Here is a 27429-nt window from a genome sequence, read left to right as displayed (position 1 = left end):
GTTTTGCTGCCTTCTTGTTGCCCTAGGTCCTTAAGATTTTTCGTGAACCGAACCCTGGCAGCCACATTACTCGAGAAAAAGCGAGAAGTGGTAATGCATAGTAAAAACCGCAGAAAACCTAACATTTCCTACATTTGTTTTCGAATTGGCGTAACTGAAAATCTTCACCATTGACGTATTTCTCTCGGAAACGTTTACATTTATCGTCTGGCAAGTAATGCCGCGTGGTGTGGTTTCAGGTCGCACCACTCTGTACGAAGTAGAAGCTTCTAAGTTGTTGCAGTCAACAAGAAAGGGGCACTGAAATTCAAGTTTTAGATTTTGAATACTCAGTTTTTTGCCGCTTTTGCTGCCTTGTAGTTGACCTAGGACCTTAACATTTTGCATGAACCGAACCCTGGCAGCCACATTACACGAGAGAAAGCGAGAAGAGGTAATGTGTAGTAAAAACCGCAGAAAACCTAACGGTTTCTACATTTGTTTTCGAAATGACGTAACTGAAAATCCTCACAATGAACGCATTTCTCTCGGAAACATTTATATTTATCGTCTCACAACTAATGCCGCGCGATGAGGTTTGCGGTCGCACCAATCTGTACGAAGTAGAAGCTTCTAAGTTGTTGCAGTCACCAAGAAAGTGGAACAGAGATTCAAGTTTTAGTTTTTCAAAATTCAATTTTTGGCCGGATTTATTGCCTTGTATTTTACCTAGAACCTTAAGATTTTGCATGAACCGAACTCAGGCAGCCACATTACACGAAAAAAAGCGAGAAGTGGTAATGCGTATTAAAAACCGCAAAACACCTGCCGGTTTCTACATTTGTTTTCGAAATGACGTAGCTGAAAATCTTCACAATGTACGCATTTCGCTCGGAAACATTTACATTTATCGTCTGGCAACTAATGCCGCGTGATGAAGTTTGCGGTCGCCCCACTCTGTACAAAGTAGAAGCTTCTAAGTTGTTGCAGTCACCAAGAAAGGAGCACAGAAATTCAAGTTTAAGTTTTTTAAAATTCAGTTTTTGGCCGGTTTTGCTGCCATGTAGTTGACCAAGGACCTTAAGATCTTGCATGAACCGAAATCTGGCAGCCACATTACACAAGAAAAAGCGAGAAGTGGTAATGCGTAGTAAACACCGCAGAAAACCTAACGTTTTCTACATTTGTTTTCGAAATGACGTAACAGCAAATCGTCACGTTTGGACGCATTTCTCTCGGAAACGTTTACATTTATCGTCTGGCAACTAATGCCGCGTGACGAGGTTTGCGGTCGCACCACTCTGTACGAAGTAGAAGCTTCTAAGTTGTTGCAGTCACCAAGAAAGGAGCACAGAAATTCAAGTTTTAGTTTCTGAAAATTCAATTTTTGGCCGGTTTTGCTTCCTTGTGGTTGACCTAGACCCTTAAGATTTTGCATGAACCGAACTCTGACAGCCACATTACACGAGAAAAGCGAGAAGTGGTAATGCGTAGGAAACACCGCAGAAAACCTAACGTTTTCTACATTTGTTTTCGAAATGACCTAACCGAAAATCGTCACATTGGACGCATTTCTCTCGGAAACGTTGACATTTTTCGTCTGGCAACTAATGCCGCGTGATGATGTTTTGAGGTCGCACCACTCTGTACGAAGCTGAAGCTTCTATGTTGTTGCAGTCACCAAGAAAGGGGCACAGACGTTCAAATCTTTTTTTTTTGAAAATTCAATTTTTGGCCGGTTTTGCTTCCTTGTGGTTGACCTAGACCGTATCATTTTGCATGAACCGAACTCTGGCAGCCACATTACTCGAGAAATAGCGAGAAGTGGTAATGCGTAGTAAACACCGCAGAAAACCTAACGTTTTCTACATTTGTTTTTGAAATGACCTAACCGAAAATCGTCACATTGGACGCATTTCTCTCGGAAACGTTTACATTTATCGTCTGGCAACTAAGGCCGCGTGACGAGGTTTGCGGTCGCACCACTCTGTACGAAGTAGAAGCCTACAAATTGTTGCAGTCACCAAGCAAGGGGCACAGAAGTTCAAGTTTTAGTTTTTGAAAATTCAGTTTTTGGCCGCTTTTGCAGCCTTGTAGTTACCTAGAACCTTAAGATTTTGCATGAACAGAACTCTGGCAGCCACATTACACGAGAAAAAGCGAGAAGTGGTAATGCATAGTAAAAACCGCAGAAAACCTATTGTTTTCTTCATTTGTTTTCGAAATGACGTAACTGAAAATCTTCACAATGGTCGCATTTCTCTCGGAAACGTTTACATTTATCTTCTGGCAACTAATGCCGCGTGATGAGGTTTGCGGTCGCACCAACATGTACGAAGTAGAAGCTTCTAAGTTGTTGCAGTCAACAAGAAAGGGGCACAGAATTTTAAGTTTTAGATTTTGAAAATTCAGTTTTTGGCCGCTTTTGCTGCTTTTTAGTTGGCCTAGGACCTTAACATTTTGCATGAACCGAACTCTGGCAGCCACATTACACGAGAAAAAGCGAGAAGTGGTAATGCGTAGTAATCCCTGCAGAAAACCTAACGTTTTCTACATTTGTTTTCGACATTACGTAACTGAAAATCTTCACAATGAACGCATTTCTCTCGGAAACGTTTACATTTGTCGTCTGACAACTAATGCCGCGCGATGAGGTTTGCGGTCGCACCAATCTGTACGAAGTAGAAGCTTCTAAGTTGTTGCAGTCACCAAGAAAGGAGCACCGAAATTCAAGTTTTAGTCTTTGAAACTTCAGTTTTTGGCAGCTTTTGCTGCCTTGTAGTTGACCTAGGACCTTAAGATTTTGCATGAACCGAACTCTGGCAGAAACATTACTCGAGAAAAAGCGATAAGTGGTAATGCGTAGTAAAAACCGCAGATAAACTAACGTTTTCTACATTTGTTCTCGAAATGACGTAACTGGAAATCGTCACATTGGACGCATTTCTCTTGGAAACGTATACATTTATCGTCTGGCAACTAATGCCGCGTGATGAGGTATTGAGGTCGCACCACTCTGTACGAAGCTGAAGCTTCTATGTTGGTGCAGTCACCAAGAAAGGGGCACAGATGTTCAAGTTTTTTTTTTTTGAAAATTCAATTATTGGCCGATTTTGCTTCCTTGTGGTTGATCTAGACCCTAGGATTTTGCATGTACCGAACTCTGGCAGCCACATTACACGAGAAAAAGCGAGAAGTCGTAATGCGTAGTAAACACCGCAGAAAACCTATCGTTTTCTACATTTGATTTCGAAATGACCCAACCGAAAATCGTCACATTGGACGCATTTCTCTTGGAAACGTTTACATTTATCGTCTGACAACTAATGCCGCGCGATGAGGTTTGCGGTCCCACCAATCTGTACGAAGTAGAAGCTTCTAAGTTGTTGCAGTCACCAAGAAAGCGGAACAGAGATTAAAGTTTTAGTTTTTCAAAATTCAATTTTTGGCCGGATTTATTGCCTTGTATTTTACCTAGAACCTTAAGATTTTCCATGAACCGAACTCAGGCAGCCACATTACACGAGAAAAAGCGAGAAGTGGTAATGCGTATTAAAAACCGCAAAACACCTGCCGGGTTCTACATTTGTTTTCGAAATGACGTAGCTGAAAATCTTCACAATGGACGCATTTCGCTCGGAAACGTTTACATTTATCGTATGGCAACTAATGCCGCGTGATGAGGTTTGCGGTCGCACCACTCTGTACGAAGTAGAAGCTTCTGAGTTGTTGCAGTCACCAAGAAAGGAGCACAGAAATTCAAGTTTTAGTTGCTGAAGATTCAAATTTTGGCCGGTTTTGCTACCTTGTAGTTAACCTAGGACCTTAAGATGTTGCATGAACAAACCCTGGCAGCCACATTACACGAGAAAAAGCGAGAAGTGGTAATGCGTAGTAAACACCGCAGAAAACCTAACGTTTTCTACATTTGTTTTCGAAATGACGTAAGTGAAAATCTTCATAATGGACGCATTTCTCTCGGAAACGTTTACATTTATCGTCTGGCAACTAATGCCGCGTGATGAGGTTTGGGGTCGCCCCACTCTGTACAAAGTAGAAGCTTCTAAGTTGTTGCAGTCACCAAGAAAGGAGCACAGAAATTCAAGTTTAAGTTTTTTAAAATTCAGTTTTTGGCTGGTTTTGCTGCCATGTAGTTGACCAAGGACCTTAAGATCTTGCATGAACCGAAACCTGGCAGCCACATTACACAAGAAAAAGCGAGAAGTGGTAATGCGTAGTAAACACCGCAGAAAACCTAACGTTTTCTACATTTGTTTTCGAAATGAAGTAACAGCAAATCGTCACGTTTGGATGCATTTCTCTCGGAAACGTTTACATTTATCGTCTGGCAACTAATGCCGCGTGACGAGGTTTGCGGTCGCACCACTCTGTACGAAGTAGAAGCTTCTAAGTTGTTGCAGTCACCAAGAAAGGAGCACAAAAATTCAAGTTTTAGTTTCTGAAAATTCAATTTTTGGCCGGTTTTGCTTCCTTGTGGTTGACCTAGACCCTTAAGATTTTGCATGAACCGAACTCTGACAGCCACATTACACGAGAAAAGCGAGAAGTGGTGATGCGTAGGAAACACCGCAGAAAACCTAACGTTTTCTACATTTGTTTTCGAAATGACCTAACCGAAAATCGTCACATTGGACGCATTTCTCTCGGAAACGTTTACATTTATCGTCTGGCAAATAATGCCGCGTGACGAGGTTTGCGGCCGCACCACTCTGTACGAAGTAGAAGCTTATACATTGTTGCAGTCACCAAGCAAGGGGCACAGAAGTTCAAGTTTTAGTTTTAGAAAATTCAGTTTTGGGCCGCTTTTGCAGTCTTGTAGTTACCTAGGACCTTAAGATTTTGCATGAACAGAACTCTGGCAGCCACATTACACGAGAAAAAGCGAGAAGTGGTAATGCATAGTAAAAACCGCAGAAAACCTAATGTTTTCTTCATTTATTTTCGAAATGACGTAACTGAAAATCTTCACAATGGTCGCATTTCTCTCGGAAACGTTTACATTTTTCTTCTGGCAACTAATGCCGCGTGATGAGGTTTGCGGTCGCACCAATATGTACGAAGTAGAAGCTTCTAAGTTGTTGCAGTCAACAAGAAAGGGGCACAGAATTTCAAGTTTTAGATTTTGAAAATTCAGTTTTTGGCCGCTTTTGCTGCCTTGTAGTTAACCTAGGACCTTAAGATGTGGCATGAACAAACCCTGGCAGCCACATTACACGAGAAAAAGCGAGAAGTGGTAATGCGTAGTAAACACCGCAGAAAACCTAACGTTTTCTACATTTGTTTTCGAAATGACGTAAGTGAAAATCTTCATAATGGACGCATTTCTCTCGGAAACGTTTACATTTATCGTCTGGCAACTAACGCCGCGTGATGAGGTTTGCGGTCGCCCCACTCTGTACAAAGTAGAAGCTTCTAAGTTGTTGCAGTCACCAAGAAAGGAGCACAGAAATTATAGTTTAAGTTTTTTAAAATTCAGTTTTTGGCCGGTTTTGCTGCCATGTAGTTAACCTAGGACCTTAAGATTTTGCATGAACAAACCCTGGCAGCCACATTACACGAGAAAAAGCGAGAAGAGGTAATGCGTAGTAAAAACCGCAGAGAACCTAACGTTTTCTACATTTGTTTTCGAAATGACGTAACTGAGAATCTGCACAATGGACGCATTTCTCTCGGAAACTTACATTTATCGTCTGGCAACTAATGCCGCGTGGTAAGCATTGCGGTCGCACCACTCCGTACGAAGTAGAAGCTTCTAAGTTGTTGCAGTCCCCAAGAAAGGGGCACAGAAGTTCAAATTTATTTCTTTTTTTGGAAATTCAATTTTTTGCCGGTTTTGCTTCTTTGTGGCTACCCTAGGACCTTAAGATTTTGCATGAACCGAACTCTGGCAGCCACGTTACACGAGAAAAAGCGAGAAGTGGTAATGCGTGGTAAAAACCGCAGAAGACCTAGTGTTTTCTACATTTGTTTTCGAAATGACGTAACTGGAAATCGTCACATTGGACGCATTTCTCTCGGAAACGTTTACATTTATCGTCTGGCAACTAATGCCGCGTGATGAGGTTTGCGGTCGCACAACTCTGTACGAAGCAGAAGCTTCTAAGTTGTTGCAGTCACCAAGAAAGGATCACAGAAATTCAAGTTTTAATCTTTGAAAATTCGATTTTTGACGCTTATGCTGTCTTGTAGTTGACCTAGGACCTTAATATTTTGCATGAACCGAACCCTGGCAGCCACATTACACGTGAGAAAGCGAGAAGAGGTAATGCGTAGTAAAAACCGCAGAAAACCTAACGGTTTCTTCATTTGTTTTCGAAATGACGTAACTGAAAATCCTCACAATGAACGCATTTCTCTCGGAAACATTTACATTTATCGTCTGACAACTAATGCCGCGCGATGAGGTTTGCGGTCGCACCAAGCTGTACGAAGTAGAAGCTTCTAAGTTGTTGCAGTCACCAAGAAAGGGGCCCAGAACTTCAAGTTTTAGTTTTTGAAAATTCAGTTTCTGGCCGCTTTTGCTGCCTTGTAGTTGACCTAGGACATTAAGATTTTGCATGAACCGAACCCTGGCAGCCATATTACACGAGAAAAACGAGAAGTGGTAATGGGTAGTAAATACCGCAGAAAACCTAATGTTTTCTACATTTGTTTTCGAAATGACGCAACTCAAAATCTTCACAATGGAAGCATTTATCTCGGAAACGTTTACATTTTTCGTCTGGCAACTAATGCCGCGTGATGAGGTTTGCGGTCGCACCACTCTGTACAAAGTAGAAGCTTCTAAGTTGTTGCAGTCACGTAGGAAGGGCCACAGAAATTAAAGTTTTAGTATTTGGAAATTCAGTTTCTGGCCGCTTTTGCGGCCTTGTAGTTGACCTAGGCTTTTAAGATTTTGCATGAACCGAACCCTGGCAGCCACGTTACACGAGAAAAAGCGAGATGTGGTAATGGGTAGTAAAAACCGCAGAAAACCTAATAGTTTCTACATTTGTTATCGAAATGACGTAACTGAAAATCTTCTCAGTGGACGCATTTCTCTCGGAAACGTTGACATTTATCGTTTGGCAACTAATGCAGCGTGATGAGGTTTGCGGTAGCACCACTATGTACGAAGTAGAAGCTTATAAGTTGTTGCAGTCAACAAGAAAGGAGCACAGCAATTCATGTTTTAGTTTTTGAAAATTCAGTTTTTGGCCGCTTTTGCTGCCTTGTATTTGACCTAGGACTCTTTCAGCCACATTTCAATAGAAAAGGCTAGAAGTGGAAATGTGTAGTAAAAATCGCAGAAAACCTAACGTTTTCTACATTTGTTTTCGAAATGACGTAACTGAAAATCTTCACAACTGACGCATTTCTCTCGGAAACGTTTAAATTTATCGTCTGGCAAGTAATGCAGCGTGACGAGGTTCGCGGTTGCACCACTCTGTACGAAGTAGAAGCTTCTAAGTTGTTGCAGTCACCAAGAGAGGGGCACAGAAATTCAAGTTCTAGTTTTTGGAAATTTAGTTTTTGGCCGCTTTTGCTGTCTTGTAGTTGACTTAGGACCTTAAGATTTTGCATGAACCGAACCCTGGCGGCCACATTACACGAGAAGAAGCGAGAAGTGGTAATGTGTAGTAAAAACCGCAGAAAATCTTACGTTTTCTACATTTGTTTTCGAAATGACGTAACTGAAAATCTTCTCAGTATACGCATTTCTCTCGGAAACGTTTACATTTATCGTCTGGCAACTAATGCCGCGTGACGAGGTTTGCGGTCGCACCACTCTGTACGAAGTAGAAGCTTCTAAGTTGTTACAGTCACCAAGAAAGGGACACAGAAATTCAAGTTTTAGTTGTTGAAAATTCAATTTTTGGCCGGTTTTGCTGCCTTGTAGTTGAGCTAGGACCTTAAGATTTTGCATGAACGAAACCCTGGCAGCCACATTACACGAGAAAAAGCGAGAAGTGGTAATGCGTAGTAAAATACGCAGAAAACCTAACGTTTACTACATTTGTTTTCGAAATGTCGTAACTGAAAAGCTTCACAATGGCCGCATTACTCTCGGAAACGTTTACATTTATCGTCTGGCAACTAATGCCGCGTGATGAGGTTTGCGGTCGCACCACTCTGAAGAAAGTAGAAGCTTCTAAGTTGTTGCGGTCACATTGGAAGGGGCACAGAAATTAAAGTTTTAGTTTTTGAAAATTCAGTTTCTGGCCGCTTTTGCTGCCTTGTAGTTGACCTAGGACATTAAGATTTTGCATGAACCGAACCCTGGCAGCCATATTACACGAGAAACACGAGAAGTGGTAATGGGTAGTAAATACCGCAGAAAACCTAATGTTTTCTACATTTGTTTTCGAAATGACGCAACTCAAAATCTTCACAATGGAAGCATTTATCTCGGAAACGTTTACATTTTTCGTCTGGCAACTAAAGCCGAGCGATGAGATTTGCGGTCGCACCCCTCTGTATGAAGTAGAAGCTTCTAAGTTGTTGCAGTCAGCAAGAAAGGGGCACAGAAATTCAAGTGGTAGGTTTTGAAAATTTAGTTTTTGGCCGCTTCTGCTGCCTTGTAGTTGACCTCGGACCTTACGATTTTGCATGAACTGAACCCTGGCCGCCAGATTACACGAGAAAAAACGAGAAGTGGTATTGCTTAGTAAAAACCGCAGAAAACCTACCGTTTTCTACCTTTGTTTTCGAAATGACGTACCTGAATATCTTCACAATGGACGCATTTCCCCTGGAAACGTTTACATTTAGCGTCCGGCGACTAATGCCGTTTGACGAGGTTTGCGGTCGCACCACTCTGTACCAAGTAGAAGCTTCTAAGTTGTTGCAGTCACCAAGAAAGGAGCACAGAAATTAGAGTTTAGTTTTCGAAAATTCAATTTTTGGCTGTTTATGCTGCCTTGTAGTTGACCTATGACCTTTAGATTTTACATGAAACCGAACATTGGCAGCCACATTACACGAGAAAAAGCGAGAAGTGGTAATGCGAAGTAAAAACCGCAGAAAACCTAACGTTTTCTACATTTTTTTTTGAAATGACGTAACTAAAAATCGTCACATTGGACGCATTACTCTCAGAAACGTTTACTTTTATCGTCTGGCAAGTAATGCCGCGTGACAAGGTTTGCGGTCGCACCACTCTGTACGAAGTAGAAGCTTATAAGTTGTTCAGTCACCAAGAAAGAAGCACAGAAATTCAAGTTTTAGTTTTTGAAATTTCAATTTTTGGTCGGTATTGCTGCCATGTAGTTGACCTAGAACCTTAAGATTTTGCATGAACCAAACCCTGGCAGCCACATTACACGAGAAAAAGCGAGAAGTGGTAAAGCGTAGTAATAACCGCAGAAAACCTAACGTTTTCTACATTAGTTTTCGAAATGACGTAACTGAAAATCGTCACATTGGACGCATTGCTCTCAGAAACGTTTACATTTATCCTCTGGCAACAAATGCCGCGTGACGAGGTCGGCGGTCGCACCACTCCGTACGAAGTAGAAGCTTCTAAGTTGTTGCAGTCACCAAGAAAGAGGCACAGAAATTCAAGTTTTAGTTTTTGAAAATTCAGTTTTTGGATGCTTTTGCTGCCTTGTAGTTGACCTAGGACCTTAAGATTTTGCATGAACCAAACCCTGGCAGCCACATTACACGACAAAAAGCGAGACGTGGTAATGCGTAGTAAAAACCGCAGAAAACCTAACGTTTACTACATTTGTTTTCGAAATGACGTAACTGCAAATCGTCACAATGGACGCATTTCTCTCGGAAACGTTTACATTTATCGTCTGGCAACTAATGCCGCGTGATGAGGTTTGCGGTCGCACCACTCTGTACAAAGTAGAAGCTTCTAAGTTGTTGCAGTCACATAGGAAGGGCCACAGAAATTAAAGTTTTAGTATTTGGAAATTCAGTTTCTGGCCGCTTTTGCGGCCTTGTAGTTGACCTAGGCTTTTAAGATTTTGCATGAACCGAACCCTGGCAGCCACGTTACACGAGAAAAAGCGAGAAGTGGTAATGGGTAGTAAAAACCGCAGAAAACCTAATAGTTTCTACATTTGTTATCGAAATGACGTAACTGAAAATCTTCTCAGTGGACGCATTTCTCTCGGAAACGTTGACATTTATCGTTTGGCAACTAATGCAGCGTGATGAGGTTTGCGGTAGCACCACTATGTACGAAGTAGAAGCTTCTAAGTTGTTGCAGTCAACAAGAAAGGAGCACAGCAATTCATGTTTTAGTTTTTGAAAATTCAGTTTTTGGCCACTTTTGCTGCCTTGTATTTGACCTAGGACCATTAGATTTTACATTAACCGAACTCTTTCAGCCACATTTCAATAGAAAAGGCTAGAAGTGGAAATGTGTAGTAAAAATCGCAGAAAACCTAACGTTTTCTACATTTGTTTTCGAAATGACGTAACTGAAAATCTTCACAACTGACGCATTTCTCTCGGAAACGTTTAAATTTATCGTCTGGCAAGTAATGCAGCGTGACGAGGTTCGCGGTTGCACCACTCTGTACGAAGTAGAAGCTTCTAAGTTGTTGCAGTCACCAAGAGAGGGGCACAGAAATTCAAGTTCTAGTTTTTGGAAATTTAGTTTTTAGCCGCTTTTGCTGCCTTGTAGTTCGTAAATCGTCACATTGGACGCATTACTCTCAGAAACGTTTACATTTATCGTCTGGCAACAAATCCCGCGTGACGAGGTGAGCGGTCGCACCACTCTGTACGAAGTAGAAGCTTCAAAGTTGTTGCAGTCACCAAGACAGGAGCACAGAAATTTAAGTTTTAATTTTTGAAAATTCAGTTTTTGGCCGGTTTTGCTGCCTTGTAGTTGACCTAGGACCTTAAGATTTTGCATGAACCGAACCCTGGCGGCCACATTACACGAGAAGAAGCGAGAAGTGGTAATGTGTAGTAAAAACCGCAGAAAATCTTACGTTTTCTACATTTGTTTTCGAAATGACGTAACTGAAAATCGTCACAATGGACGCAATTCTCTCGGAAACGTTTACATTTGTCGTATGGCAACTAATGCCGCGGGATGAGGTTTGCGGTCGGACCACGCTGTACGAAGTAGAAGCTTCTAAGTCGTTCCAGTCACCAAGAAAGGAGCACAGAAATTAAAGATTTAGTCTTCAAAAATTCAGTTTTTGGCCGCTTTTGCTGCGCTGTAGTTGACCTAGGACCTAAAGATTTTGCATGAACCGAACTCTGGCAGCCACATTACACGAGAAATAGCGAGAAGTGGTAATGCGTAGTAAAATCCGCAGAATACCTATCGTTTTCTACATTTGTTTTCGAAATGACGTAAGTGAAAATCTTCACAATGGACGCATTTCTCTCGGAAACGTTTACATTTATCATCTGGGAACTAATTTTGCGTGATGACGTTTGCAGTAGCACCACTATGTACGAAGTAGAAGCTTCTAATTAGTTGCAGTCACCAAGAAAGGAGCACAGCAATTCAAGTTTTAGTTTTTGAAAATTCAGTTTTTGGCCGCTTTTGCTGCCTTGTAGTTGACCTAGGACCTTAAGATTTTACATGAACCGAACGCTGGCTTCCACATTACACGAGAAAAAGCGAGAAGTAGTAATGCGTTGTAAAAACCGCAGAAAACCTAACGTTTTTCACATTTGCTTTCGAAATGAAGCAACTGAAAATCGTCACATTGGACGCATTACTCTCAGAAAAGTTTACATTTATCGTCTGGCAACTAATGCCGCGTGACGAGGTTTGCGGTCGCACCACTCTGTACGAAGTAGAAGCTTCTAAGTTGTTACAGTCACCAAGAAAGGGACACAGAAATTCAAGTTTTAGTTGTTGAAAATTCAATTTTTGGCCGGTTTTGCTGCCTTGTAGTTGAGCTAGGACCTTAAGATTTTGCATGAACGAAACACTGGCAGCCACATTACACGAGAAAAAGCGAGAAGTGGTAATGCGTAGTAAAATACGCAGAAAACCTAACGTTTACTACATTTGTTTTCGAAATGTCGTAACTGAAAAGCTTCACAATGGCCGCATTACTCTCGGAAACGTTTACATTTATCGTCTGGCAACTAATGCCGCGTGATGAGGTTTGCGGTCGCACCACTCTGAAGAAAGTAGAAGCTTCTAAGTTGTTGCGGTCACATTGGAAGGGGCACAGAAATTAAAGTTTTAGTTTTTGAAAATTCAGTTTCTGGCCGCTTTTGCTGCCTTGTAGTTGACCTAGGACATTAAGATTTTGCATGAACCGAACCCTGGCAGCCATATTACACGAGAAACACGAGAAGTGGTAATGGGTAGTAAATACCGCAGAAAACCTAATGTTTTCTACATTTGTTTTCGAAATGACGCAACTCAAAATCTTCACAATGGAAGCATTTATCTCGGAAACGTTTACATTTTTCGTCTGGCAACTAAAGCCGAGCGATGAGATTTGCGGTCGCACCCCTCTGTATGAAGTAGAAGCTTCTAAGTTGTTGCAGTCAGCAAGAAAGGGGCACAGAAATTCAAGTGGTAGGTTTTGAAAATTTAGTTTTTGGCCGCTTCTGCTGCCTTGTAGTTGACCTCGGACCTTACGATTTTGCATGAACTGAACCCTGGCCGCCAGATTACACGAGAAAAAACGAGAAGTGGTATTGCTTAGTAAAAACCGCAGAAAACCTACCGTTTTCTACCTTTGTTTTCGAAATGACGTACCTGAATATCTTTACAATGGACGCATTTCCCCTGGAAACGTTTACATTTAGCGTCCGGCGACTAATGCCGTTTGACGAGGTTTGCGGTCGCACCACTCTGTACCAAGTAGATGCTTCTAAGTTGTTGCAGTCACCAAGAAAGGAGCACAGAAATTAGAGTTTAGTTTTCGAAAATTCAATTTTTGGCTGTTTATGCTGCCTTGTAGTTGACCTATGACCTTTAGATTTTACATGAAACCGAACATTGGCAGCCACATTACACGAGAAAAAGCGAGAAGTGGTAATGCGAAGTAAAAACCGCAGAAAACCTAACGTTTTCTACATTTTTTTTTGAAATGACGTAACTAAAAATCGTCACATTGGACGCATTACTCTCAGAAACGTTTACTTTTATCGTCTGGCAAGTAATGCCGCGTGACAAGGTTTGCGGTCGCACCACTCTGTACGAAGTAGAAGCTTATAAGTTGTTCAGTCACCAAGAAAGAAGCACAGAAATTCAAGTTTTAGTTTTTGAAATTTCAATTTTTGGTCGGTATTGCTGCCATGTAGTTGACCTAGAACCTTAAGATTTTGCATGAACCAAACCCTGGCAGCCACATTACACGAGAAAAAGCGAGAAGTGGTAAAGCGTAGTAATAACCGCAGAAAACCTAACGTTTTCTACATTAGTTTTCGAAATGACGTAACTGAAAATCGTCACATTGGACGCATTGCTCTCAGAAACGTTTACATTTATCCTCTGGCAACAAATGCCGCGTGACGAGGTCGGCGGTCGCACCACTCCGTACGAAGTAGAAGCTTCTAAGTTGTTGCAGTCACCAAGAAAGAGGCACAGAAATTCAAGTTTTAGTTTTTGAAAATTCAGTTTTTGGATGCTTTTGCTGCCTTGTAGTTGACCTAGGACCTTAAGATTTTGCATGAACCAAACCCTGGCAGCCACATTACACGACAAAAAGCGAGACGTGGTAATGCGTAGTAAAAACCGCAGAAAACCTAACGTTTACTACATTTGTTTTCGAAATGACGTAACTGCAAATCGTCACAATGGACGCATTTCTCTCGGAAACGTTTACATTTATCGTCTGGCAACTAATGCCGCGTGATGAGGTTTGCGGTCGCACCACTCTGTACAAAGTAGAAGCTTCTAAGTTGTTGCAGTCACATAGGAAGGGCCACAGAAATTAAAGTTTTAGTATTTGGAAATTCAGTTTCTGGCCGCTTTTGCGGCCTTGTAGTTGACCTAGGCTTTTAAGATTTTGCATGAACCGAACCCTGGCAGCCACGTTACACGAGAAAAAGCGAGAAGTGGTAATGGGTAGTAAAAACCGCAGAAAACCTAATAGTTTCTACATTTGTTATCGAAATGACGTAACTGAAAATCTTCTCAGTGGACGCATTTCTCTCGGAAACGTTGACATTTGTCGTATGGCAACTAATGCCGCGGGATGAGGTTTGCGGTCGGACCACGCTGTACGAAGTAGAAGCTTCTAAGTCGTTCCAGTCACCAAGAAAGGAGCACAGAAATTAAAGATTTAGTCTTCAAAAATTCAGTTTTTGGCCGCTTTTGCTGCGCTGTAGTTGACCTAGGACCTAAAGATTTTGCATGAACCGAACTCTGGCAGCCACATTACACGAGAAATAGCGAGAAGTGGTAATGCGTAGTAAAATCCGCAGAATACCTATCGTTTTCTACATTTGTTTTCGGAATGACGTAAGTGAAAATCTTCACAATGGACGCATTTCTCTCGGAAACGTTTACATTTATCATCTGGGAACTAATTTTGCGTGATGACGTTTGCAGTAGCACCACTATGTACGAAGTAGAAGCTTCTAATTAGTTGCAGTCACCAAGAAAGGAGCACAGCAATTCAAGTTTTAGTTTTTGAAAATTCAGTTTTTGGCCGCTTTTGCTGCCTTGTAGTTGACCTAGGACCTTAAGATTTTACATGAACCGAACGCTGGCTTCCACATTACACGAGAAAAAGCGAGAAGTAGTAATGCGTTGTAAAAACCGCAGAAAACCTAACGTTTTTCACATTTGCTTTCGAAATGAAGCAACTGAAAATCGTCACATTGGACGCATTACTCTCAGAAAAGTTTACATTTATCGTCTGGCAACTAATGCCGCGTGACGAGGTTTGCGGTCGTACCACTCTTTACGAAGTAGAAGCTTCTAAGTTGTTGCAGTCTCCAAGAGAGGGGCACAGAAATTCAAGTTTTAGTTTTTGAAAATTCAATTTTTGGCCGGTTTTGCCGCCTTGTTGTTGATTTAGGACCATAAGATTTTGCATGAACAGAACTCTGGCAGCCACATTACACGAGTGAATGCGAGAAGAGGTATTGCGTATTAAAAACCTCAGAAAACCTAACGGTTTCTACATTTGTTTTTGAAATGATGTAACTGAGAATCTTCACAATGGACGCATTTCGCTCGGCAACTTTTACATTTATCGTCTGGCAACTAATGCCGCGTGATGAGCTTTGCGGTCACACCACTCTGTACGAAGTAGAAGCTTCTAAGTTGTTGCAGTCCCCAAGAAAGGGGCACAGAAGTTCAAGTTTTTTTTTTGGATATTCAATTTTTGGCCGGTTTTGCTTCTTTGTGGTTGACCTAGGACCTTAGGATTTTGCATGAACCGAACTCTGGCAGCCACATTACACGAGAAAAGCGAGAAGTGGTAATGCGTAATAAAAAACGCAGAAAACCTAGTGTTTTCTACATTTGTTTTCGAAATGACGTAACTGGAAATCGTCACATTGGACGCATTTCTCTCGGAAACGTTTACATTTATCGTCTGGCAACTAATGCCGCGTGACGAGGTTTGCGGTCGCACCACTCTGTACGAAGTAGAAGCTTCTAAGTTGTTGCAGTCACCAAGAAAGGAGCACCGAAATTGAAGTTTTAGTTTTTGAAAATTCAGTTATTGGTCGCTTTTGCTGCCTTGTAGTTGACCTAGGACATTACGATTTTGCATGCACCGAACTCTGGCAGAAACATTACTCGAGAAAAAGCGGGAAGCTGTAACGCGTAGTAAAAACCGCAGAAAACCTAACGTTTTCTACATTTGTTTTCGATATGACGTAACTGGAAATCGTCACATTGGACGCATTTCTCTCGGAAACGTTTACATTCATCTTCTGGCAACTAATTCCGCGTGACGAGGTTTGCGGTCGCACCACTCTTTACGAAGTAGAAGCTTCTAAGTTTTTGCAGTCACCAAGAAAGGAGCACAGAAATTCAAATTTTGGTTTTTTGAAAATTCAATTTTTGACTGCTTTTGCTGCCTTGTGGTTGACCTAGGACATTAAAATTTTGCATGAACCAAACACTGGCAGCCACAATACACGAGAAAAAGCGAGAAGTGGTAATGCGTATTAAAAACCGCAAAAAACCGAACATTTTCTACATTTGTTTTCCAAATTACGTAACTGAAAATCTTCACAATGGACGCATTTCTCTCGGAAACGTTTACATTTATCGTCTGGCAACTAAAGCCGCGTGATGAGGCTTTGAGGTCGCACCACTCTGTACGAAGCTGAAGCTTCTATGTTGTTGCAGTCCCCAAGAAAGGGGCACAGAAGTTCAAGTTTTTTTTTTTTTTTTTGGAAATTCAATTATTGGCCGGTTTTGCTTCCTTGTGGTTGACCTAGACCCTAGGATTTTGCATGTACCGAACTCTGGCAGCCACATTCCACGAGAAAAGCGAGAAGTGGTAATGCGTGGTAAAAACCGCAGAAAACCTAGTGTTTTCTACATTTGTTTTCGAAATGACCCAATCGAAAATCATCACATTGGACGTATTTCCTCGGAAACGTTTACATTTATCATCTGGCCACTAATGCCGCCTGACGAGGTTTGCGGTAGCACCACTCTGGACGAAGTAGAAGCTTCTAAGTTGTAGCAGTCACCAAGAAAGGTGCACAGATATTCAAGATTTAGTTTTTGAAAAATCCATTTTTGGCTGGTTTTGCTGCCTTCTTGTTGCCCTAGGTCCTTAAGATTTTGCGTGAACCGAACCCTGGCAGCCACATTACTCGAGAAGAAGCGAGAAGTGGTAATGCATAGTAAAAACCGCAGAAAACGTAACATTTCCTACATTTGTTTTCGAATTGACGTAACTGAAAATCTTCATAATGGACGCATTTCTCTCGGAAACGTTTACATTTATCGTCTGGCAAGTAATGCCGTGTGATGAGCTTTGCGGTCGCACCACTCTGTACGAAGTAGAAGCTTCTAAGTTGTTGCAGTCAACAAGAAAGGGGCACAGAAATTGAAGTTTTAGATTTTGAAAACTCAGTTTTTGGCCGCTTTTGCTGGCTCGTAGTTGACCTAGGACCTTCACATTTTGCATGAACCGAACCCTGGCAGCCACATTACACGAGAGAAAGCGAGAAGAGGTAATGCATAGTAAAACCGCAGAAAACCTAACGGTTTCTACATTTGTTTTCGAAATGACGTAACTGAGAATCTTCACAATGGACGCATTTCTCTCGGAAACTTTTACATTTATCGTCTGGCAACTAATGCCGCGTGATGAGCTTTGCGGACGCACCACGCTGTACGAAGTAGAAGCTTCTAAGTTGTTGCAGTCACCAAGAAAGGAGCACAGAAATTCAAGATTTAATCTTTAAAAATTCGATTTTTGCCGCTTATGCTGGCTTGTAGTTGACCTAGGACCTTAAGATTTTGCATGAACCGGATTCAGGCAGCCACATTACACGAGAAAAAGCGAGAAGCTGTAATGCGTAGTAAAAACCGCAGAAAACCTAACGTTTTCTACATTTGTTTTCGAAATGACGTAACTGGAAATCGTCACATTGGACGCATTTCTCTCGGAAACGTTTACATTCATCGTCTGGCAACTAATTCCGCGTGACGAGGTTTGCGGTCACACCACTCTGTACGAAGTAGAAGCTTCTAAGTTGTTGCAGTCACCAAGAAAGGAGCACCGAAATTCAAGTTTTAGTCTTTGAAAATTCAGTTTTTGGCCGCTTTAGCTGCCTTGTAGTTGACCTAGGACCTTAAGATTTTTCATGAACCGAACTCTGGCAGAAACATTACTCGAGAAAAAGCGATAAGTGGTAATGCGTAGTAAAAACCGCAGATAAACTAACGTTTTCTACATTTGTTTTCGAAATGACGTAACTGGAAATCGTCACATTGGACGCATTTCTCTTGGAAACGTTTACATTTATCGTCTGGCAACTAATGCCGCGTGATGATGTTTTGAGGTCGCACCACTCTGTACGAAGCTGAAGCTTCTATGTTGTTGCAGTCACCAAGAAAGGGGCACAGATGTTCAAATCTCTTTTTTTTTGAAAATTCAATTTTTGGCGGGTTTTGCTTCCTTGTGGTTGACCTAGACCCTATCATTTTGCATGAACCGAACTCTGGCAGCCACATTACACGAGAATAAGCGAGAAGTCGTAATGCGTAGTAAACACCGCAGAAAACCTAACGTTTTCTACATTTGATTTCGAAATGACCCAACCGAAAATCGTCACATTGGACGCATTTCCTCGGAAACGTTTACATTTATCATCTGGCCACTAATGCCGCCTGACGAGGTTTGCGGTAGCACCACTCTGTACGAAGTAGAAGCTTCAAAGTTGTTGCAGTCACCAAGAAAGGTGCACAGAAATTCAAGATTTAGTTTTTGAAAATTCCATTTTTATCTGGTTTTGCTGCCTTCTTGTTGCCCTAGGTCCTTAAGATTTTTCGTGAACCGAACCCTGGCAGCCACATTACACGAAAAAAAGCGAGAAGTGGTAATGCGTATTAAAAACCGCAAAACACCTGCCGGTTTCTGCATTTGTTTTCGAAATGACGTAGCTGAAAATCTTCACAATGTACGCATTTCGCTCGGAAACATTTACATTTATCGTCTGGCAACTAATGCCGCGTGATGAAGTTTGCGGTCGCCCCACTCTGTACAAAGTAGAAGCTTCTAAGTTGTTGCAGTCACCAAGAAAGGAGCACAGAAATTCAAGTTTAAGTTTTTTAAAATTCAGTTTTTGGCCGGTTTTGCTGCCATGTAGTTGACCAAGGACCTTAAGATCTTGCATGAACCGAAATCTGGCAGCCACATTACACAAGAAAAAGCGAGAAGTGGTAATGCGTAGTAAACACCGCAGAAAACCTAACGTTTTCTACATTTGTTTTCGAAATGACGTAACAGCAAATCGTCACGTTTGGACGCATTTCTCTCGGAAACGTTTACATTTATCGTCTGGCAACTAATGCCGCGTGACGAGGTTTGCGGTCGCACCACTCTGTACGAAGTAGAAGCTTCTAAGTTGTTGCAGTCACCAAGAAAGGAGCACAGAAATTCAAGTTTTAGTTTCTGAAAATTCAATTTTTCGCCGGTTTTGCTTCCTTGTGGTTGACCTAGACCCTTAAGATTTTGCATGAACCGAACTCTGACAGCCACATTACACGAGAAAAGCGAGAAGTGGTAATGCGTAGGAAACACCGCAGAAAACCTAACGTTTTCTACATTTGTTTTCGAAATGACCTAACCGAAAATCGTCACATTGGACGCATTTCTCTCGGAAACGTTGACATTTTTCGTCTGGCAACTAATGCCGCGTGATGATGTTTTGAGGTCGCACCACTCTGTACGAAGCTGAAGCTTCTATGTTGTTGCAGTCACCAAGAAAGGGGCACAGATGTTCAAATCTTTTTTTTTTGAAAATTCAATTTTTGGCCGGTTTTGCTTCCTTGTGGTTGACCTAGACCGTATCATTTTGCATGAACCGAACTCTGGCAGCCACATTACTCGAGAAATAGCGAGAAGTGGTAATGCGTAGTAAACACCGCAGAAAACCTAACGTTTTCTACATTTGTTTTTGAAATGACATAACCGAAAATCGTCACATTGGACGCATTTCTCTCGGAAACGTTTACATTTATCGTCTGGCAACTAAGGCCGCGTGACGAGGTTTGCGGTCGCACCACTCTGTACGAAGTAGAAGCCTACAAATTGTTGCAGTCACCAAGCAAGGGGCACAGAAGTTCAAGTTTTAGTTTTTGAAAATTCAGTTTTTGGCCGCTTTTGCAGCCTTGTAGTTACCTAGAACCTTAAGATTTTGCATGAACAGAACTCTGGCAGCCACATTACACGAGAAAAAGCGAGAAGTGGTAATGCATAGTAAAAACCGCAGAAAACCTAACGTTTTCTTCATTTGTTTTCGAAATGACGTAACTGAAAATCTTCACAATGGTCGCATTTCTCTCGGAAACGTTTACATTTATCTTCTGGCAACTAATGCCGCGTGATGAGGTTTGCGGTCGCACCAACATGTACGAAGTAGAAGCTTCTAAGTTGTTGCAGTCAACAAGAAAGGGGCACAGAATTTCAAGTTTTAGATTTTGAAAATTCAGTTTTTGGCCGCTTTTACTGCTTTTTAGTTGGCCTAGGACCTTAACATTTTGCATGAACCGAACTCTGGCAGCCACATTACACGAGAAAAAGCGAGAAGTGGTAATGCGTAGTAATCCCTGCAGAAAACCTAACGTTTTCTACATTTGTTTTCGACATTACGTAACTGAAAATCTTCACAATGAACGCATTTCTCTCGGAAACGTTTACATTTGTCGTCTGACAACTAATGCCGCGCGATGAGGTTTGCGGTCGCACCAATCTGTACGAAGTAGAAGCTTCTAAGTTGTTGCAGTCACCAAGAAAGCGGAACAGAGATTAAAGTTTTAGTTTTTCAAAATTCAATTTTTGGCCGGATTTATTGCCTTGTATTTTACCTAGAACCTTAAGATTTTCCATGAACCGAACTCAGGCAGCCACATTACACGAGAAAAAGCGAGAAGTGGTAATGCGTATTAAAAACCGCAAAACACCTGCCGGGTTCTACATTTGTTTTCGAAATGACGTAGCTGAAAATCTTCACAATGGACGCATTTCGCTGGGAAACGTTTACATTTATCGTATGGCAACTAATGCCGCGTGATGAGGTTTGCGGTCGCACCACTCTGTACGAAGTAGAAGCTTCTGAGTTGTTGCAGTCACCAAGAAAGGAGCACAGAAATTCAAGTTTTAGTTGCTGAAGATTCAAATTTTGGCCGGTTTTGCTACCTTGTAGTTAACCTAGGACCTTAAGATGTTGCATGAACAAACCCTGGCAGCCACATTACACGAGAAAAAGCGAGAAGTGGTAATGCGTAGTAAACACCGCAGAAAACCTAACGTTTTCTACATTTGTTTTCGAAATGACGTAAGTGAAAATCTTCATAATGGACGCATTTCTCTCGGAAACGTTTACATTTATCGTCTGGCAACTAATGCCGCGTGATGAGGTTTGCGGTCGCCCCACTCTGTACAAAGTAGAAGCTTCTAAGTTGTTGCAGTCACCAAGAAAGGAGCACAGAAATTCAAGTTTAAGTTTTTTAAAATTCAGTTTTTGGCCGGTTTTGCTGCCATGTAGTTGACCAAGGACCTTAAGATCTTGCATGAACCGAAACCTGGCAGCCACATTACACAAGAAAAAGCGAGAAGTGGTAATGCGTAGTAAACACCGCAGAAAACCTAACGTTTTCTACATTTGTTTTCGAAATGAAGTAACAGCAAATCGTCACGTTTGGATGCATTTCTCTCGGAAACGTTTACATTTATCGTCTGGCAACTAATGCCGCGTGACGAGGTTTGCGGTCGCACCACTCTGTACGAGGTAGAAGCTTCTAAGTTGTTGCAGTCACCAAGAAAGGAGCACAGAAATTCAAGTTTTAGTTTCTGAAAATTCAATTTTTGGCCGGTTTTGCTTCCTTGTGGTTGACCTAGACCCTTAAGATTTTGCATGAACCGAACTCTGACAGCCACATTACACGAGAAAAGCGAGAAGTGGTGATGCGTAGGAAACACCGCAGAAAACCTAACGTTTTCTACATTTGTTTTCGAAATGACCTAACCGAAAATCGTCACATTGGACGCATTTCTCTCGGAAACGTTTACATTTATCGTCTGGCAAATAAAGCCGCGTGGCGAGGTTTGCGGTCGCACCACTCTGTACGAAGTAGAAGCTTATACATTGTTGCAGTCACCAAGCAAGGGGCACAGAAGTTCAAGTTTTAGTTTTAGAAAATTCAGTTTTGGGCCGCTTTTGCAGTCTTGTAGTTACCTAGGACCTTAAGATTTTGCATGAACAGAACTCTGGCAGCCACATTACACGAGAAAAAGCGAGAAGTGGTAATGCATAGTAAAAACCGCAGAAAACCTAATGTTTTCTTCATTTATTTTCGAAATGAAGTAACTGAAAATCTTCACAATGGTCGCATTTCTCTCGGAAACGTTTACATTTTTCTTCTGGCAACTAATGCCGCGTGATGAGGTTTGCGGTCGCACCAATATGTACGAAGTAGAAGCTTCTAAGTTGTTGCAGTCAACAAGAAAGGGGCACAGAATTTCAAGTTTCAGATTTTGAAAATTCAGTTTTTGGCCGCTTTTGCTGCCTTGTAGTTAACCTAGGACCTTAAGATGTTGCATGAACAAACCCTGGCAGCCACATTACACGAGAAAAAGCGAGAAGTGGTAATGCGTAGTAAACACCGCAGAAAACCTAACGTTTTCTACATTTGTTTTCGAAATGACGTAAGTGAAAATCTTCATAATGGACGCATTTCTCTCGGAAACGTTTACATTTATCGTCTGGCAACTAACGCCGCGTGATGAGGTTTGCGGTCGCCCCACTCTGTACAAAGTAGAAGCTTCTAAGTTGTTGCAGTCACCAAGAAAGGAGCACAGAAATTATAGTTTAAGTTTTTTAAAATTCAGTTTTTGGCCGGTTTTGCTGCCATGTAGTTAACCTAGGACCTTAAGATTTTGCATGAACAAACCCTGGCAGCCACATTACACGAGAAAAAGCGAGAAGAGGTAATGCGTAGTAAAAACCGCAGAGAACCTAACGTTTTCTACATTTGTTTTCGAAATGACGTAACTGAGAATCTGCACAATGGACGCATTTCTCTCGGAAACTTACATTTATCGTCTGGCAACTAATGCCGCGTGGTGAGCATTGCGGTCGCACCACTCCGTACGAAGTAGAAGCTTCTAAGTTGTTGCAGTCCCCAAGAAAGGGGCACAGAAGTTCAAATTTATTTCTTTTTTTGGAAATTCAATTTTTTGCCGGTTTTGCTTCTTTGTGGCTACCCTAGGACCTTAAGAGTTTGCATGAACCGAACTCTGGCAGCCACGTTACACGAGAAAAAGCGAGAAGTGGTAATGCGTGGTAAAAACCGCAGAAAACCTAGTGTTTTCTACATTTGTTTTCGAAATGACGTAACTGGAAATCGTCACATTGGACGCATTTCTCTCGGAAACGTTTACATTTATCGTCTGGCAACTAATGCCGCGTGATGAGGTTTGCGGTCGCACAACTCTGTACGAAGCAGAAGCTTCTAAGTTGTTGCAGTCACCAAGAAAGGATCACAGAAATTCAAGTTTTAATCTTTGAAAATTCGATTTTTGACGCTTATGCTGTCTTGTAGTTGACCTAGGACCTTAATATTTTGCATGAACCGAACCCTGGCAGCCACATTACACGTGAGAAAGCGAGAAGAGGTAATGCGTAGTAAAAACCGCAGAAAACCTAACGGTTTCTTCATTTGTTTTCGAAATGACGTAACTGAAAATCCTCACAATGAACGCATTTCTCTCGGAAACATTTACATTTATCGTCTGACAACTAATGCCGCGCGATGAGGTTTGCGGTCGCACCAAGCTGTACGAAGTAGAAGCTTCTAAGTTGTTGCAGTCACCAAGAAAGCGGAACAGAGATTCAAGTTTTAGTTTTTCAAAATTCAATTTTTGGCCGGATTTATTGCCTTGTATTTTACCTAGAACCTTAAGATTTTGCATGAACCGAACTCAGGCAGCCACATTACACGAGAAAATGCGAGAAGTGGTAATGCGTATTAAAAACCGCAAAACACCTGCCGGTTTCTACATTTGTTTTCGAAATGACGTAGCTGAAAATCTTCACAATGGACGCCTTTCGCTCGGAAACGTTTACATTTATCGTATGGCAACTAATGCCGCGTGATGAGGTTTGCAGTCGCACCACTCTGTACGAAGTAGAAGCTTCTGAGTTGTTGCAGTCACCAAGAAAGGGGCCCAGAACTTCAAGTTTTAGTTTTTGAAAATTAAGTTTTTGGCCGCTTTTGCTGCCTTGTAGTTGAGCTAGGACCTTAAGATTTTGCATGAACCAAACCCTGGCAGCCACATTACACGACAAAAAGCGAGACGTGGTAATGCGTAGTAAAAACCACAGAAAACCTAACGTTTACTACATTTGTTTTCGAAATGTCGTAACTGAAAAGCTTCACAATGGCCGCATTTCTCTCGGAAACGTTTACATTTATCGTCTGGCAACTAATGCCGCGTGATGAGGTTTGCGGTCGCACCACTCTGTACAAAGTAGAAGCTTCTAAGTTGTTGCAGTCACGTAGGAAGGGCCACAGAAATTAAAGTTTTAGTATTTGGAAATTCAGTTTCTGGCCGCTTTTGCGGCCTTGTAGTTGACCTAGGCTTTTAAGATTTTGCATGAACCGAACCCTGGCAGCCACGTTACACGAGAAAAAGCGAGATGTGGTAATGGGAAGTAAAAACCGCAGAAAACCTAATAGTTTCTACATTTGTTATCGAAATGACGTAACTGAAAATCTTCTCAGTGGACGCATTTCTCTCGGAAACGTTGACATTTATCGTTTGGCAACTAATGCAGCGTGATGAGGTTTGCGGTAGCACCACTATGTACGAAGTAGAAGCTTCTAAGTTGTTGCAGTCAACAAGAAAGGAGCACAGCAATTCATGTTTTAGTTTTTGAAAATTCAGTTTTTGGCCGCTTTTGCTGCCTTGTATTTGACCTAGGACCATTAGATTTTACATTAACCGAACTCTTTCAGCCACATTTCAATAGAAAAGGCTAGAAGTGGAAATGTGTAGAAAAAATCGCAGAAAACCTAACGTTTTCTACATTTGTTTTCGAAATGACGTAACTGAAAATCTTCACAACTGACGCATTTCTCTCGGAAACGTTTAAATTTATCGTCTGGCAAGTAATGCAGCGTGACGAGGTTCGCGGTTGCACCACTCTGTACGAAGTAGAAGCTTCTAAGTTGTTGCAGTCACCAAGAGAGGGGCACAAAAATTCAAGTTCTAGTTTTTGGAAATTTAGTTTTTGGCCGCTTTTGCTGTCTTGTAGTTGACTTAGGACCTTAAGATTTTGCATGAACCGAACCCTGGCGGCCACATTACACGAGAAGAAGCGAGAAGTGGTAATGTGTAGTAAAAACCGCAGAAAATCTTACGTTTTCTACATTTGTTTTCGAAATGACGTAACTGAAAATCTTCTCAGTATACGCATTTCTCTCGGAAACGTTTACATTTATCGTCTGGCAACTAATGCCGCGTGACGAGGTTTGCGGTCGCACCACTCTGTACGAAGTAGAAGCTTCTAAGTTGTTACAGTCACCAAGAAAGGGACACAGAAATTCAAGTTTTAGTTGTTGAAAATTCAATTTTTGGCCGGTTTTGCTGCCTTGTAGTTGAGCTAGGACCTTAAGATTTTGCATGAACGAAACCCTGGCAGCCACATTACACGAGAAAAAGCGAGAAGTGGTAATGCGTAGTAAAATACGCAGAAAACCTAACGTTTACTACATTTGTTTTCGAAATGTCGTAACTGAAAAGCTTCACAATGGCCGCATTACTCTCGGAAACGTTTACATTTATCGTCTGGCAACTAATGCCGCGTGATGAGGTTTGCGGTCGCACCACTCTGAAGAAAGTAGAAGCTTCTAAGTTGTTGCGGTCACATTGGAAGGGGCACAGAAATTAAAGTTTTAGTTTTTGAAAATTCAGTTTCTGGCCGCTTTTGCTGCCTTGTAGTTGACCTAGGACATTAAGATTTTGCATGAACCGAACCCTGGCAGCCATATTACACGAGAAAAACGAGAAGTGGTAATGGGTAGTAAATACCGCAGAAAACCTAATGTTTTCTACATTTGTTTTCGAAATGACGCAACTCAAAATCTTCACAATGGAAGCATTTATCTCGGAAACGTTTACATTTTTCGTCTGGCAACTAAAGCCGAGTGATGAGATTTGCGGTCGCACCCCTCTGTATGAAGTAGAAGCTTCTAAGTTGTTGCAGTCAGCAAGAAAGGGGCACAGAAATTCAAGTAGTAGGTTTTGAAAATTTAGTTTTTGGCCGCTTCTGCTGCCTTGTAGTTGACCTCGGACCTTACGATTTTGCATGAACTGAACCCTGGCCGCCAGATTACACGAGAAAAAACGAGAAGTGGTATTGCTTAGTAAAAACCGCAGAAAACCTACCGTTTTCTACCTTTGTTTTCGAAATGACGTACCTGAATATCTTCACAATGGACGCATTTCCCCTGGAAACGTTTACATTTAGCGTCCGGCGACTAATGCCGTTTGACGAGGTTTGCGGTCGCACCACTCTGTACCAAGTAGAAGCTTCTAAGTTGTTGCAGTCACCAAGAAAGGAGCACAGAAATTAGAGTTTAGTTTTCGAAAATTCAATTTTTGGCTGTTTATGCTGCCTTGTAGTTGACCTATGACCTTTAGATTTTACATGAAACCGAACATTGGCAGCCACATTACACGAGAAAAAGCGAGAAGTGGTAATGCGAAGTAAAAACCGCAGAAAACCTAACGTTTTCTACATTTTTTTTTGAAATGCCGTAACTAAAAATCGTCACATTGGACGCATTACTCTCAGAAACGTTTACTTTTATCGTCTGGCAAGTAATGCCGCGTGACAAGGTTTGCGGTCGCACCACTCTGTACGAAGTAGAAGCTTATAAGTTGTTCAGTCACCAAGAAAGAAGCACAGAAATTCAAGTTTTAGTTTTTGAAATTTCAATTTTTGGTCGGTATTGCTGCCATGTAGTTGACCTAGAACCTTAAGATTTTGCATGAACCAAACCCTGGCAGCCACATTACACGAGAAAAAGCGAGAAGTGGTAAAGCGTAGTAATAACCGCAGAAAACCTAACGTTTTCTACATTAGTTTTCGAAATGACGTAACTGAAAATCGTCACATTGGACGCATTGCTCTCAGAAACGTTTACAATTATCCTCTGGCAACAAATGCCGCGTGACGAGGTCGGCGGTCGCACCACTCCGTACGAAGTAGAAGCTTCTAAGTTGTTGCAGTCACCAAGAAAGAGGCACAGAAATTCAAGTTTTAGTTTTTGAAAATTCAGTTTTTGGATGCTTTTGCTGCCTTGTAGTTGACCTAGGACCTTAAGATTTTGCATGAACCAAACCCTGGCAGCCACATTACACGACAAAAAGCGAGACGTGGTAATGCGTAGTAAAAACCGCAGAAAACCTAACGTTTACTACATTTGTTTTCGAAATGACGTAACTGCAAATCGTCACAATGGACGCATTTCTCTCGGAAACGTTTACATTTATCGTCTGGCAACTAATGCCGCGTGATGAGGTTTGCGGTCGCACCACTCTGTACAAAGTAGAAGCTTCTAAGTTGTTGCAGTCACATAGGAAGGGCCACAGAAATTAAAGTTTTAGTATTTGGAAATTCAGTTTCTGGCCGCTTTTGCGGCCTTGTAGTTGACCTAGGCTTTTAAGATTTTGCATGAACCGAACCCTGGCAGCCACGTTACACGAGAAAAAGCGAGAAGTGGTAATGGGTAGTAAAAACCGCAGAAAACCTAATAGTTTCTACATTTGTTATCGAAATGACGTAACTGAA

The sequence above is a fragment of the Schistocerca serialis genome, unplaced genomic scaffold, assembly GCF_023864345.2.
Source record: "Schistocerca serialis cubense isolate TAMUIC-IGC-003099 unplaced genomic scaffold, iqSchSeri2.2 HiC_scaffold_1351, whole genome shotgun sequence".
Taxonomy (NCBI): Eukaryota; Metazoa; Arthropoda; class Insecta; order Orthoptera; family Acrididae; genus Schistocerca; species Schistocerca serialis.
The sequence above is the reverse complement of the archived record's forward strand: the minus strand, read 5'-3'. Positions refer to the sequence as shown.